Genomic DNA, 16023 nt, shown 5'->3' with positions numbered 1-16023 from the left:
CCCTCCATGGCCTCCGCATCAGCTCCTGCCTCCAGGACCCTGCCCTGTTCGAGTTCCTGTCCTGACTTCCTTGGATGATGAACTGTGATGTGGATAGAAGAGATGTGTTTTGGTCATGGCGTCTCATCGCATCAGTAGAAACCTTAAGATGCATTAAAAGTTTTTTTTTTCCATATTATTTATCCTGTGGGGTAGTCAAAGTGTTCCCAGTTTTTATTCTTGCTAATAAGAGTTTTCTGAAAAGCCAGAACGATGTAGTAAGACTGAATTCAAGCTCGGGAGGTTTCCTGGTTCCCAGTTTAAAGCTAGCCCATCCATTTTACCACACCTTCTCCAACAAGGCCACACCTCCTAATAGTGCCACTTCCCATAGGCCAAGCAAACGCAAACCACCACAGGGACTACCATCATTTTTACAGCTCTGTGGAGGACGAGAATTAACAGACAATATTGGGAAAATACTTCTGCGTCACGGTAACTGACAAAGGCCTGTTTCCCCAGAGAATAACTAGGGAAGGAAAAGAAATGGACCCAGACTTAAAATGACGAGAGTATAAATTTTAAAAAGGATATATACCCCTTCCCATAAAAGGGATATGGTCATTTGATAATTAGAAAAATGATTCTATTTTTAATTCTTTAAGTGGCAAAAGCAGCCAGTTACAGTAAACTAAGGTAAAGAGTGATTAGAGATTTTAAATGGCCATTTTTACCAAGATTGGTCTCTGAATCGTATAACCTTAGGTTCGGGGAAAGCTAACGTATATAGTGTGACGCTGCCACCTGCCCTAGGAGAACATTAAGATGAGGATTCGTGACTTAAAAATCAAACCGCAATTGCGGTAGAGCATGTGGAAAGTATTTAAAGCAGAAGGAGTTTGTCTAGGAGCCTCTTACAGCCTAAGCCGGAGTCCCTAACCCACAGGGAGCTCCGGGAAATCTTGGGCAAGAAGCGCAGGAAGGCCCAGGACTTTCCGTCATTTGTTCTCTTCTGTCTGGGGCCTTGGCTGGTTCTGTGCAGTTAACAGCCATCGCATAGCCGTAGACTCAGCAAGAAAAGCTCAAAGAAGGGTTAGAACTTTCTAGCGCAGGAGGAGGCTGTGCAGGCCCCGCTGCAGAGGCTGAGGCTCTGTGCTCGGAGACTTCAGTTAGTGGCTGGTTTCCATCATCAACAGGATAACAAACGGCTGATGCGCTCTGCTCTGCTCTGCGTTTACTCTGCCTTGGCCCCCAAAGTTGCTACTTAAGCTTCCCATCTTGGAAAGCTCTGAGGCTGAGGCCCAGGAGAAATTTTGTAAGTTCAGGCCCTCCCTCTTCCGGATTGCTGGAGTCAAGTCTCCTCCCATCTCAGGGATTCCAGGGCACCAGTGCCCAGGATGCTGCCAAAGGCACTGGTCACCTCACACTGTGTCTGATTCTCCCACTGCAGGCTGGTAAATGAGAGCAGGAAGCAGCAGGCCTACTTTGGGGGGAAAAATCCCCCTTATGGCCCAGGGAGTAAGTCTGGAGAAATTCTCACTGACTCAGCTATGCAAGATACCCAGTAGTGTCCCAATTATAACAGCCTAATGGCCGCTACGGACGTCTTCCTATCACTTGGCCAGTGGTATTTGTGTTCTCAGCATTTTTAATTAGCAGAGATGCCACCGCTGCAGAGGACCACATATAACCCAGAAAAACTGTCAGGGGCACACTATAAAAATTGAGTATGTGTCACCAGTAGATTTAGATTCTTCAGGTTAATATTATTTTTGCAATTAGGTAGTGAACTGGCATTAATTTACTCGTGCTGTGTGATTAGGTTAATTTACTCCAGAAAAGCTTACATTTCCAGAATTAAAAATGGTGGCCATGTCTTCTCACGATCCATCAAAGTCGCAGCTGTGCCATAGAAACCCGGCCATTTTGTATTCTTATAGACTGTGCAATAATGGCTGAAGATGACCAAGTGCCGGGCCCCATAGATCTTCATGCTTAAGTACCTACGGATGAATGGTTAACTTAATCAATTACTTTTCCTATAGTTCGGCTTTTATAAATAGAAATCAGCATATAATGCTTAGGGCACTGAATTTTAGATGTAATAGTGCCTGAATGTGTCAAAAACAAAAGAGGCTTGCAAAAATAAAGCTAACTCGTTGTTGGCCTTCGTGGCTGCAGATGCATCCTCTATGTCTGCCTGGATCACTTACGTCCCTTAAGGATGCAAACGTGCCTGCCCTGCTCACACATTCCCCGGAACTGTGGTCCTGCTAGCATTTTTGAAAATTACTTTAATTAACCTTATTTCATCTTGGGTAGCGGTAGAACACTTTTATTGGTTAACTATGCATTCCTTTGTTTTGTCATTAACCTTGACTTTCGCCCTTGGAATTGATGGTAATTTATATTGTGAGCCAGGTGTTAGAACAACATGCACTGGGGTACCCAGCAGCCGTGCCCTCAGTGGCTAGGATTCTGTAGCTTACAGGAGACAGAGCAGGAGTTGGAGGGCTGGAGAGAGAGGAAGCAAGGCTTAGCCCCGGGTTCTCCGAGGATGGATTCTAGTCTCCAGCCCAGGACGTGGATTTTGGGATAGCCTCGGCTGGGGTAGTCTCTCAAGCCAGTTCCCAGCTACTCCTGAAGTCAGAGAAAGGGATCATTTACTGAAGGGGAGGAATAATGGCCAGTCCCTAACAGTTCCACTCTAATAGTCAACCAAATATACTGTAATATTAGGAATAGTGTGCCTCTACTCTACGAGTATCCCCGTCTTTCCCTCTCTCCCACTCTGTCCACAGCCAAATACCTCTACCGTAGATAACCAAATACTCCCACCAAATATAACCAAGTCCTTGGCTTTACATCTGCACTCTTGTCACAGCACACAAAAGCCCAGTTTCAACTCTTCCTGTCTGTTTTGGTTTGGTTTGGGTTTTTTCCTATTGTGTGTGTGATTCACAAGCCCCTGAAGGCCAGGGCACTGTGAGGCCACAGACAGGGAGGTACTGAGGTCCAACTCCAGCCCCCAAGAGCATGGCGCTTGTGAGCTGACAGAAATAGCTTTCCCTGAAGTGCTTTGGCACGCCAGAAGAGGGAGAAGTTAGTTTCAGTACAGAAAAAAAAAAAAAAAAAAAAAAAAAAAAAAACCGACATTCCACACATACTCTTTTCTCTAGTGGTTCGGGGTCTGTGTGGCTGTGTCATCACTACTTCCTGTGCACTGACACCCCCTTCATTCTGTGGGTTAACGCATGAGCCGCAGAAGAAGACGTTCTTCCCGCCTGTGTTTATTAAACATAATGGCTTACAGATATCAAGGGAGGATCATTCAGAAAGTCAGTACTTTTCAAAGAGCCAAACCTTTCTATTTTCTTCTCAAGATCCAGGCCTGTCCTCAGCCCCCCTTTTGGCGGAAGAATTTTGTGGGTCTAAGTTCCCACGAAGGTCACTAGGTGGGCAGAAGTGGGTGGGGAGGCTGTGGCCAGCGAGCAGAGCCCCCAGAAGCTGTCCACACTGCTGCTGAGGTTGAAGACAGTGTGTGTTTGCTTAGAACTGTCTAGAACACACGGGAGAGGCGTTATGGGGAAAAAAGGGGTCTTGGATGGGTAAAACTGTGGACAAAGAGCCTCTTAGCAGAGACAGCTTGGTCCTACCTGTAAACATGAGTGGTGAAGGGCAGGGGCTGGAAGGGTAGAAAGAATGTCATAGGAATCCCAAGATTTCTCAGGTGTGGAGGACACCCTGGCTTTGACACTTCCCAACACCCAAGTAGACTGTCACTACAGAGAACTAAGTGAGACTTCAAGATCCTAATGGTCAAATCTCCATTTTTTATTTCACGGAAGCCATAGTCTTCCTAGTATATTAGTTAGTGAGTGCTGACTGACTAATGTCCCTAGTCCCTAGTCAATCACAGTGGCTTAGCACAGTCGAAGTCACACCTTGATCATGGTCCTCCCTGATTGAGTTTGTCAGTGCCCTGAGAGGGTACCTCTCACACAGCAACTCAGGGGGACCTGCTGACTTTCATGCTGTGGCCCCATGGAGCCAAGGGCTTGCTGCTGGGTGTCTGTATTCTGCTGACACAGATAGAGGACCTTGCAGGTGACAGGCAGACCTGCTCACATTCCTTAAACCTTTGTTGAGTCCAAACCTCACCTGGAGAGAGACTGGGCCACGGCACCTTGCACAGGAAGAAGATTGAATGGGCTTGGGCATGCATAAAGGCGGGTCAGCCATTTGTAGGTGGGTCAGCCATTTGCATTGCTGACCTAAACATGGAGATGAGTCAGTTGACAGCTATTTAATGAGTGATCTCTAATAATTCAGGACTTTTGATCTTTGGAGGCCAGAAGACTTGATTTTGAATATTGTTGTGTGATCTTGGGCTAAGAATTAAGCCTCCAATTGTCCTGTGGGAAATGGGCTATCTCATGGGGTCACTGTGACCATGAGATGAAACAAGAGACAACAATGCGCATGTGACAATGCATGCTTAGTCGTGGGAGCCTTTGGGACTGGATGAGAGGAAGAAAGGAACACTCTCTTTGTCCTGTTTGGATTAGCCATGGGTGCCAGCGAGGCCCAGCCGGGTCCAGAGACCATCTTCCTCGAGACAGCAAGAACGGCTTTAGTTTTCCCAATCTCTTGCTAAATTTCAGTTATGCATTTTGATGGACCTGGGATTTGGAAAAGAAAAGCAAAAAAATCCCCCAGCCCACGGCGCCCATTTTCTCTGATCAATAGAAATCCAGGCACTTAGCAAAAAGCCCCAGCAAATTATCTTTGTTCTGTCTGAGACTGCCACATACAGAAAGCAGTGGCTTTACTGTTTTTCTTTTTTAATATGTATTTCTAGAGGCAGTAAAAAGAAACAATCTTTTTAAAAAATCATTTAATTTTTTTTACTTCAGACCTGGGCCACGGGACTCGACTCCGGTGCCTGGTGTGTCCAGAATATGGCAGCCATGAAGGGTTTCCACAACTATTTACTGATTGGATTAGAAGATGAATGAAAGCTGATACCTGGGTAATAACAATTAAGATAATGCTGGAAACATGGAGGCTATGTGGGGGAAGTACAGCAGAATAAATGTGATATTTCCTAAATGGTTTCTTCTCTAGTAAACAACAACAACAACAACAACAACAACAACACACACACACACACACACACACACACACACACACACACACACACACGGGAGTGGGAGAGGAGAGAGAGAGAGAGAGAGATCCTACACAAAGCAACGTGAAGAGGAAGACAAACTGCCTTTCTTAGCACATTGTCTTTTCAAATAACCTTGTAAGCCTCCCTAGTTAATCTTTGTAATGATGGGATATCTAAAACAATAAACAAAATAACTTCCGGTGCTCAGAAGGTTAACAATTTTTATTTTGTCTTGGTTTGTTTTTATTTGTTTGTTTTCTTCAAGAAATGGTTGTTCAATTTGAGGTGGAAAAAAAATGGCTCCTGAAATTGCAAAACGTGGTCCTGTAGTGCCCCCTGGTGTCTATTTTATGGAATTGGCAAAGCCTGAATTGTGTTCCGCCCTAGTCATTAGCATAATCTTGACTTATTTATGAGCCTGAGCTAGATTCTTTTAGAGAGGCGTCCTTACAGGCTGCATCAACCCCCCTCCCTCTCCCTCTCCCTCTCCCTCTCCCCCCCCCCCCCCTCTCTCTCTCTCTCTCTCTCTCTCTCTCTCTCTCTCTCTCTCTCTCTCTCTCTTCCTCCCTCCCTCCCTCTCTCCCTCTCTCTCTCTCTCTCTTCCTCCCTCCCTCCCTCTCTCCCTCTCTCCCTCCCTCCCTCCCTCTTCCCCCCTTCCAACTGGCGCACTACCACACTATGAAAGCAATTGTATGTCAATGTTAGCATAGGATTTAAACTGAAAGCAGTATTACATTGGAAAGAAGCCTTTTCACCTCAAAAAATATTAATGGCTTTCCTTTAAAAACTATTTTTCAGAAAGCAGATTATTAAGCAGTTTCTTTTGTCCATAAAGATATTCTTTATAAATCGGTCTAACAGAGGACAGTTTTAATTTTAATTTTAGAGATTTATTATCACATGTAATAATTAAGCCATTTTCTTTTTTTTTGTTGAGAACCATTCATTTATATAAAAGATATACAGAACCAGTCTAGTTTGTGAGAATAAATAGATCAGATAAATCCACAATAATCCAAACGGCAGGACTCTGATGCCTAAACACTGACACTAAAATTACACTTAGAATTATTTAAGAGGGGGGAGGTCAATTTAGTGCAATTGGCAGGGTTTTTTTTTTTAAAGGGCTAAATGTTATCCATGGCCTTCAGGAACTCCAGACCTCGGGCGGAGACACATTGGCAGTGCTCACCGTATGAAGCAAATGTAACATAAGAGGAAGCACCCAGGCTGAGAGGGAGGAGGAGAGACGTCCCCAGAAGCCACGACTTTGGAGGGCTGCAGCGGCAGAGGAGGCAAGGGGGAGCGGGACATGGCACGGGTAGAGTGGGAAAGAGCAGAGAGCCAGCACAGCAGGGAGGGGGTGAGCTTCTGGGGTCCTACAAGGAGCCCAGGAGGGTTCCAAGGAGTAAGGCAGAGGAGAGGCATGAGGAGCAGCCTATACCCTCCCCCGCTCTCGCCTTCCCGCACCCCACCCCGCCCCCCCTCCCCCGGTACCAGCTGGAGCTGACACCAGATTATCAGTGAGATGAGTCTCAAATTCCCTTTCCTGGCTTTCCAGGAACAGGGAGATAAAGAGCTTGGATATCAAGGAAGAGGCACAGGGTGGAAGGACAGAGGACTCTGTCCTATCCTCAGACAAAGCTCTGGTTGGGCGATGCTAACCTCAGGCGTGCTTTGTGACTTCTCTCAGTCTTAGTCCTTTCTCCTGTAAGGCAGACGTGATAATCTCTTCTTCATGGGACTGGAGAGGGCGTGGGGGGCGTGCTTGGCAGAGGGGCTGAGACTGCAGGTGCCCTGAGAATGGCAGTTACTTTCCACAATCGGGGAGTCCTTGCAAGGACTTTCATCATAAAGCGCCTTGTCTGGCTCCGTGTTCTTATGTGACTATAGCGTTGGCATCTAGGCTGGAAGTGTCCTGTAAGTCAGGGCCACCTCATTATCACAGGTGGGTGCAGGGAAAGTGAAGGTCAGGAGGACAGTCTAGTGTGCGTTTGCCACAGCTAGGTTCAGTGATGAAAGCTAAAAGCTGGAGGAGTCTTTCCCATCTCTGTTTAGGGAAGTCCATTTGCATAATGGTATTAGCCAAGCAGGTGAACAAAGACAGGCTGCAAGGCTGGAAAGCCCTGGGTTGGAGCTCCAGTTTCCCTGACTCCATGTCTGTTTGCTCAGCTGGAAAACAGTGAGGCGGCGACTTCTCTGAGACAAGACAGAACCTACACAGTGCTTGCCTCCGGCCCCTGGGGGTGCTATCATTGCATCTAAGATTTAAGAAGAACCTTTCACAAGTAAGGATGTGACTCAGTAGAATGCCCGCCTAGAGTGCCCAGATCTCCAAATATGGGCTCTAGTAAGTAAACTGGGTACGGTGGCACACCCCTGAAATCCTAGCACTGGGGATCCAGAGGCCAGTCTTTGCTACACGGTAAATTTGAGGTCAGTCAGTCTGAGTTACACGACACCCCGTCCTCAAACCAAAAGCAGAGCTGGAAGAATGGTTTTGGGGTTCAAAGCACTGGCTGCCCTCCTACAGGATGCAGCTTTGATTCCCAGCACCCATACATACAAGGCAGCTCACAGCTATCTGTAATTCCAGTTCCAGAGCATCCTTTGCCCTCCTCTGGTCTCCGTGTAATCTGATGCCCTCTTCTGGCCTCGATGGGCATTGCATGCACTTGACACATGCAAAACACACATAAAATTAAAATAGATATATATTTTTTTAAATGAAAAACGAATCCCCAGGAACCTTTGCCTCATTAAATCCACACAGAAGAAGCTGTAGGTAGTAATTGTTCAGTGTGCTAGGTGTGGGTATGATGTACCTGTGTTTTCATAAAATGAAGAGTAAAACTCTCCTGACATGCAGTATGAAAAGATCTACTTTTATACAAAATTTGAAAATGAGAGACTAATGATCAGTCATCTACACCCCCGACACCACACACACACACACACACACACACACACACACACACACACACACCACCTCCTGAGGTGAACAGCTTTGCTGTCACATGTTCCTGTCATAAGTCACAAACAATAGGACCACCCAATCATAGACTGCAACCTTCAAAACTATGAGCCACTATATATTTCTTCTCTTTACAACTTTCTCTTTACAAGCCTTGAATATTTTGTTATGGTGACAGAGTGCTGAGTCTTACAGGGGGTGTCCTGGTACAAGTTCGTTCTTTTACAATGTCTTCAGACATCAAAGCCTAAGGATGCACACAGCAGGCAGTAGACCTTCTCAGTGCACCAGCTGCCCAGAGAAGCCCATGTTCTGAAGAAGCTGAGGTTTTAAAAGGGGTTTGGGTTTCCTCTCTATGGCATATGTTTTAAAATTGGGCTGTGTTAGGTGATCAGAGGACTAGATCAGGCAATAAAAAAAACTCAGTGCATAGAGGCTAGTGTCGTGGAAGCCTCCCTATGCCCGAGATGATACAAGATCATTGTGCCTTGTGTGCAGCGTGGTCAAGTGTCCCAGCAGACAGTCACCGAGGAGTAAAGTGCCTGCATTATAATTAAACAGAAAAGTCTAAAGATTTTTATTCTCTCCTTTTGTTACTCTGAAATCTTCTTGAAAAATCGAGAGAATGTTGTACTTCACTTTGTTGTGTGCAGAGTTCGGGCTAACACCGCATGCTGGGTCCAGGCAGAGCAGCAAACGCCGTTGGGCATCACAGTAGTCAAAATTTTCATTTGGTTTTCCTTTACACCACAGATAGAGCACTGTAGTGATTTCGTTCCTGATGCTGAAGATCTGAGTCCATGCAGGTTATCCCTGTGCTTCGTATCCACAGAGAGGAAAGCTCTGCAAAATGTCAGCTGTTAAGAGGCCGAAGAGAAAGAAAGGCGGGCTTCGTGCTCGGGCCGGACTAGAACGCGGGTCCTGGCAGGTGCACTGAACACAGAGCAGAGGCACCCGCAGGCTGACCCAACTTTATGCGAAGTGTTGCTGGCACACAAGTGAACCAGCAAAGAGAGAGATGAGAAGCACCCAAACTGAGGGTCTTTAACAGTTTGTCAGAGTAAGCCCTGCCCCTCCCCATCTAACTTCCTCCTGTCTTGACTTAGTTGATGTACAAAATAGCAAGGCTTACTTCCATGAGACTGATATGCCTTTCTTTGCTAAAACCCCAGGGTTAGTGAGTCCCATGGCCCTCCTGTCTCCAACTCCGCCCCTAGCACCGGGGTTGCCAGCACTTGCCTCCACGGGCAGCTTTTTTACTGGGTGCTGGGATGGGAACTGGGGTCCTCATGCTTGCCTGACAAACACCTTACTCAGCTTCCATGAGAATCTTTTAAAAATGAAAGCCAGACAGAAGGTGATTGGCGGTTTTTATAAACCTTCAAGCTTACACGACTTTTACATATTGGAAAATTGCAAAGATGTATGAATTGAAAATATGGCTGCAGACCATTCGTTTTTCGACCTTGAAATAAATATTTGTTATCTTGTCTCAAGATGAGAATAATAATTATCCCTACCACCAACAGTATGAGATTTAAATGAGATAATGATTCCCCAGCATGTAAGTGTATCTTGCTGCAGGTTGTGCCAGATGAAAATGATTTAGCGAACAATTTGCATAACAAAGTGAATATGTTTCACATTAGTCACCTGCACATTAAAATATTAAATTTAATATAAATTTATGACGTGTTTTATCACAATTTTAAATATCAGATTGCAATGTGTGTGTGTATACTTGTGTATGCAGTAAGAGTTTAATAAGTACACAGTATCTATTTTGTTTTTCAGGGGTGCTGGTGTGACAGACACAGTGTGCTCGGCCAAGGATTTGCAAAGAAGAACATCATTGCTGGCCTTGGGAGCTCCCTGCAGAAGGGGGTACTAGAGTCTGAGGGATGGGGGCCGGCAGGGTGAGAGAAACTGCTTTCCACTCCCTGTGTGTTTCTGTGATGGCGATGTGTCAGAGAAGGCTGCAGTGGGGTTGGGGGGGGGATGAACCAAGTCTTGGGGACACTTGGAGCTGGCAGGGTACAGTTCTGAGTTCTCTGGGTGTGCACTGGGAATTAGGCCCTGCCTGTACCACTTAGTTAAAAGCAAGGAGGTTAAAACTCTCCACCTTCCAGCTGGAGGAACAGTCCAGAGGTTGTCAACCCTGACTGTTCTTCCAGAGCACCCAGTTTCAAATTCCAGCACCCAACATGGCAGCTCGAAACTGTCTGTAACTTCAAGATCTGACACCTCCACACAGACAGGCATGCAGTCAAAACACCAGTGCACATAAGATGGAAATAAACAAATTATTTTAAAAAACAAAAACAAACCCTGTACCTTCAAGAGGGCATCAGATGTGCTGGGAGTGCTGAGGTAAGGCTAAGGAAGACCCAACCCCATAGCCATTCTTCCATAGAAGCCAGAAGTCCCTGACAAGGGGGCATCTGGTCACAGTCCCCTGTCTATGTGACACGTGTGACAGGAAGGATGATGTGTCTCTGCCTGTCACTGTGGGCCTGACCCTCACTCACACTGTTGGGAATCTGGGGTAGAAGTCTCTTCAGAAGTCACACACCCCAACCCATCCCTCGGAAATTAAATGGCAGGTTGGGCTTTCCTCTCTAGGCACCAGAGCACTGGAGTTAATCTGCATCTGAGCATCACGACTCAACAAATCGCCTTCTGCATTTGTTTTATTGTAGACTGGTGATTATAATAAAATTAGTTCTAGTCCACATTAGTGGCTCATAATTTGAACTTCATGAACAAAACTGATACAATCTCGCTGAGCCTTCTGTGGCTGAGCAACTCAACTGAGTGCATAGCTCCTCTTCCTCTCCCTCCTCCCTCCCCCTCCTCTCCCTCCCCCTCCCCCTCCTCCCTTTCTCCCCCTCCACCCTCTTCTCCCCTCCTTCCCCCTCTCTTCCTTCTCCCCTCTCCTCCTCTTCCTTCTCTTCCTCTTCCTCCTCCTCCTCCTTCATCTTCTTCCCATTTTTAGATTGTTTGCAAATTCCTTAAAAGAACAAAACCTATTTCAACTGTTTTTTTTTTAATAGTTCCTAGGTAGGGTGGCTATATAATTCAACATCCAAACTGGGACAGTTGTGAGGGCAAAAGGCTGCCTATTAATAATTAAGCTGGGACAAGAGCATATATCAGCAGGGCTACAGCCAACCCCCATAGGTGGCAATCCTTTTTTTAGGGACAGGCTGACCCTCTCCAGAGGTCCTGCTAAGCAATGTTGCTTTCTTAGTTTCTTTACCTGCCCCTCCAACCTCTTAAACTATTAATTTGGGGCAATCATCTTTGTAAATTTAAAGTTTCTCCTTGTGACACAGCTGGCTATTGTACAACTTCAGAACAAACTCAAGAAATTCAAAGGACGAGAAACAGGAATATTTATATCCAGGCCTAGGAGATTGTTAGGGACATCCTTTGATGTGACCACTGGACTTCAAAGGGAAATCTGGGCTGGTAATTCTTCAAGCCAAATTTGTGATCTGAACTTAAATGTGAAAAGGTCCCAACTCTCCCTTAAGCCATGGGAAATGTTTGATAGGTAACCCCAGAGTCTCTCCCCTCCATGAAAGTCATAGTTATGCCTACAGAAAGTCCACCCTGAGGACTGAGGCAAAGTGCAGTTGACAAAGTGCTTGCTTAACATGTGTGAGGCCACGGGCTTGATCCCTGGCACCATATAAAACACTCATGGTGACACACACCTGTAATCCTAGCTCTGTGGACGTGGAGGCAGGAGGATTTAAAAGTTCAAAGCCAACCAAGGTCCTTCACCTTTTCTAAAATAAAAATAAAAAGCACATTCTTTGACATCAGAACAGAATATGTATATATGTGGAACAAAGCCTCATTTAGAAATATCCAGGTAGTGGCAGGGACTCCTGACCTGGATTCCAGGCTGACTCAAGCAGTGCTAATTAGTGAATATCCTTGCCACCAGCTATCCGTTATCCAGTCGTGACTGGCCACAGGATGGCTGTCAGCTCTGATTTTGGTTTCTCCAGTTATCTTGTGGCAGGCAGCAAGGGCCTCAATGCAGGAACCATTGTCCAATTAGAAGGACTGTTGTTCACATATTTAAGATTTCTCCATCCTATTTTCTCTGGTCACACGGGTTTGTGTGAAGTCCAAGTGTGATCACACACAGTATCGGAGTGAATATTGCTAATTATAAAGCCCCCAACTGTGTGAGGTTCAGTGATGATGAGGTGCATTGAACACTTTGGCAGTTATAGATTGAACTGCTGGGTACCCAGAGATTTGCAGGGTCTGACATATGTTAGCTGGGGATGTCCCACTCAGGTGTGGTTTGTGTGTAGCTGATGCCAACAGCAGCCTACATGTACACAGGAGGATGGTGGCCTCAAGTTAGGACAAATGGAGGTGGGCTGGTGAGACGGCTCAGTGGATAAAAGCACTGGTTGCTCTTCCGGAGCTCCAGCAACCACATGGTGGTATCGCCATCTATAATGGGATCCAATGCCCTCTTCTGGCATGCAGGTGTACATGCAGATAGAGCACACACGCACGCACGCACGCGCACACACACACACACACACACACACACACACACACACACACGCACACACATGCACACTCACGCACAGCTCTTCCAGAGGACCCAAGTTCAATTCCCAGAATCCACAAGGAAGCTCATACCTGTCTGTAATTCCAGGTCCAGGGGACCTGACTTCACATGCAGGCAATATACCAATGCACATAAAATAAAAATAAATTCTTTACAAAGAAGGAAAATAGGGATTGAGGGAGGGAGGGAGGGAGGGAGGGAGGGAGGGAGGGAGGGAGGGAGGGAGAGAAGGAGGGAAGGAGGGAGAAAAGAATAATAGGAATGAGATCAGCAGAGGGGGGAGAAAGGAGGTGCCAAAAGACATGGAGCTTGAGAATTTCTAAGGCTTTCAAACAGAAAGCTTTCCAGTCCCCCGATCAAGGAGTGAACGGCCATATCACCACGAGAGTGGGCTCAGATTTTTTCCATCACATAAGATATAAAGCGGCAGGTGAGTCGGAGTCACACCTCCATCTTGCCGTGTGTGGAAGCAATTTGATTTGTTTCCTTCCTGTGTATGGCAGATCTCAGGTACCCAAGACTGACCCCATGTTGATGTCCACACTTAAAAAGCCTCAGCACCACAGGGGATTGCTAGCTGAGGAGGGGGACTGCCTGAAGCAGATCTTTCTTCACCTTCATATTTCATGGGTGCCGCTCCCTCTCCTAGCCTGTAACAAACCTGTCTGTGCTGTGTGTGCATGTGTTCGTGTGGAGGGAAGTATGTATGAGCCAGTGCATGCGTGTGAATACTTGATGTCTTGTTGGGTGTGATTAAGGGAGAAAATGGGGACTTCTCTTTGTTTATTTTGCAGATAAATCTCACTTCTAATCCAATGCACAGCAATGTCTTGTGCCAAGGAAAGGAAGCCCCTGGTGCCACTGCGGACATCCGTATAAATCACAGACAGGCTTTATTCCCGAGCGGCGTGGGGCTGTGCAGATTGGAGCGACGTCGCACACTCTCATTGGGCGATGCTTCATTACTTGACGGAGAGTCCCCAAGGCTGAAATGTTATTTAAATGTGCTATGAAAATAAATGTGATTTACACACGTGTCGTCTGTTAAGATGTCCTTCTCTGCTTCTGCTTGTGATGTCCGGCCTCAGAATTAGGGCCTCAATTAATTGTCAGTTCAAGCTACACACATGGTTCATGACAGGACATTGTCCACAGCCCCAGAAGTTCCAGAAAGAAGACAATGTTTACTGAGTGGTGAGATTTGGCTGTTCAGTGGTGTGTTTAACTTTATGGATTGAGTGTGTGTGTGTGTGTCTACATATGTGTACGCATGTGTGTCTACACGTGTGAGCGAATGTGCTAAAGCTGGCCCCACTTCCTTTGAAGGGCTCAGGGAACACATGCTTTGCAGAAGATGCATCAGTTTCCAGCAGTGGGAAGACGTTTCTGGTCAAAAGAGAAAGAAGAAAGTCTGATGTGTGTTTGGGCAGGGCTGGGGCCCACATGTTTGGCTCAGAGTGAGTGGAAAGCTCTTGAAAGGCAGGTTTAGTTAGGATAATGAATGTCAGCAGGCTTTCTGCCCAAACGAGATGTGACTCACAAGAAGGTGTGTGCTTGGGGTGTTTCCATTACCGAAGGGAAGGGCTTGTCTGAAGGGGTGAAGATGGTCCTCCCAACAGCCCACGGAAGCCCTATTCAAAGTTTCCATAAGTACTCAGAGCCAGCTCCTTCTGCCTCAGCTTTCTGTCTCTCATCGCAATTCTTCCCTCTCCACTCTCCTCTCACAATTTTATGTTTCCTTTTAAGCCTAATGAGTCTCCTTTGCGCTGACTGTAGGTACAGGATATAGGACCACCCACGGGAGCATGGGAAGCCCCTTGACAACCACATCCATGCAAAGGACATTCCCTCCCATCACTGCAGTGTCAATAGGTACTCAGCTGGGGGCATGGCTTCATAGCTGGCTTGATCCTGATCTTGTCTTCTGTATGCTGTCACAGCCACTGGGAGTTCACATGTGTAAAAGCACTGCTTTGGCCAACAAATATTTTGCGGTGGATATTCACTGCCTCTGTTGCTTACAGTCTTCCTATCCCTTCTTTTTCAACCATCCCTGAGCCTTGCACTTAAAAAGATAAGGACAGTTGGTTGCTCTGTCTATTTGCAGAATAATAGTATTAACTTCTCCTAATGACTCCCCATGACTTAACCAGCCATGGGTTTTTAACCCAGTCCATGGTACCAGCCATGGGTTCTATCTTCCAGTCAGAAAGTGGCTGTTTAAAACCATAGTATTTGTGTCAGGATTGCTCCCGTGGGCATGTCTTTCCAGGCCAGCCTTTATTGTAGTTTCCAAGGTTTACAGCAAGGTTACAGATCTAGAAAAGACAATGGATTGTTTTCTCTACAGTGACCCTTCCATCTCTATGGAAGGTAGCTAGAAGGGGTGAAGCTTCCAGATGGTACCAGAATGAATTTTTTCCATGTGCTATGACCCAAATGTGTGGTGTCTTCAGAAACTGGGTCTTACCATCAAGTTCTGGATGGTAACCAAGAGGCATGGTAATAGCTTGTAATGTTTGGGGGCTCTATGACACCCACCAACCAATGAACCTAACAAGGGCAACCTATAACTGGCACTGAGCCTTTTATCTGAAAGTCCTTGGAGTTTGGGGGAGGCATTGTCCCCTATTATAGGGCAACTCAATTTGAACCCCTTTCATATATGTTTTTATAGATACTTTAGGAAGCTTCTATGGTACTAGGCTTCCAGTTGGCATTTTCAAAGGTCTTCAGTGTTAGCGAACTCTTCATTCTTATTCATGTGCCTTTCCCTCCTCCTTCCCCATTCAATCTTCTCTCTGACTCTCCTCCCCCTTCATACACCAGTATTCTCTATTCTGTCCCTTGGACACCCCCTCATCCCCACGCCTTATCAGATTTCTGGCTTCTTGGGTTACTCCAATTGAAACACAGACGTGTAAAGACGTGGTTTAGCAATACCCTAAATGGAACCTACTTCAAGTTCTTTGTAGACCAATGTTGGCAAGCAAAATACAAGTTATTTACAATTACAATCTGTTAGAATTTCATTTTGAATAAGCAACAATGTAACCCCAGCTACTTCAGAAGCTGAGGCAGGAGGATCACAAGTTGAAGGCCTGCCTAGGCAACTTAATGAGACACTGTCCCCAAAATATATAGTAAAAAAGAGGCGGGCTCAGTGGTAAAACATTTGCCAAGTATTTTCAAGGTCCTGTGCTGAATCCTGAACAATATATAGTCAAAACAGTTAGCCAAAAAGCAGGGATAACACTGAATGCCTAAAAAGGGTGACTTTAAAAAAAACTTAAA

General features: G+C 46.0%; 1 long non-coding RNA gene across 2 annotated transcripts; it reads left to right on the top strand.

The window, feature by feature from the left end:
- The first annotated feature begins 7327 nt into the window (after positions 1-7327).
- Gm32403 lies at positions 7328-13760 on the top strand. 2 transcript variants are annotated; one of them, XR_001785436.1, is made up of 4 exons: positions 7328-7502; positions 8959-9186; positions 9921-10042; positions 13524-13760. It is a non-coding gene; the product is annotated as a predicted gene, 32403 (long non-coding RNA). The 2 variants fall into 2 exon arrangements; XR_001785435.1 differs by lacking the exon at positions 13524-13760 and having other exon boundaries at positions 9921-10852.
- The last annotated feature ends 2263 nt before the right edge of the window (positions 13761-16023 follow it).

This window comes from Mus musculus, chromosome 6 (genome assembly GCF_000001635.26).
Source record: "Mus musculus strain C57BL/6J chromosome 6, GRCm38.p6 C57BL/6J".
Classification (NCBI taxonomy): domain Eukaryota; kingdom Metazoa; phylum Chordata; class Mammalia; order Rodentia; family Muridae; genus Mus; species Mus musculus.
This window is presented reverse-complemented; position numbering and strand designations above follow the sequence as displayed.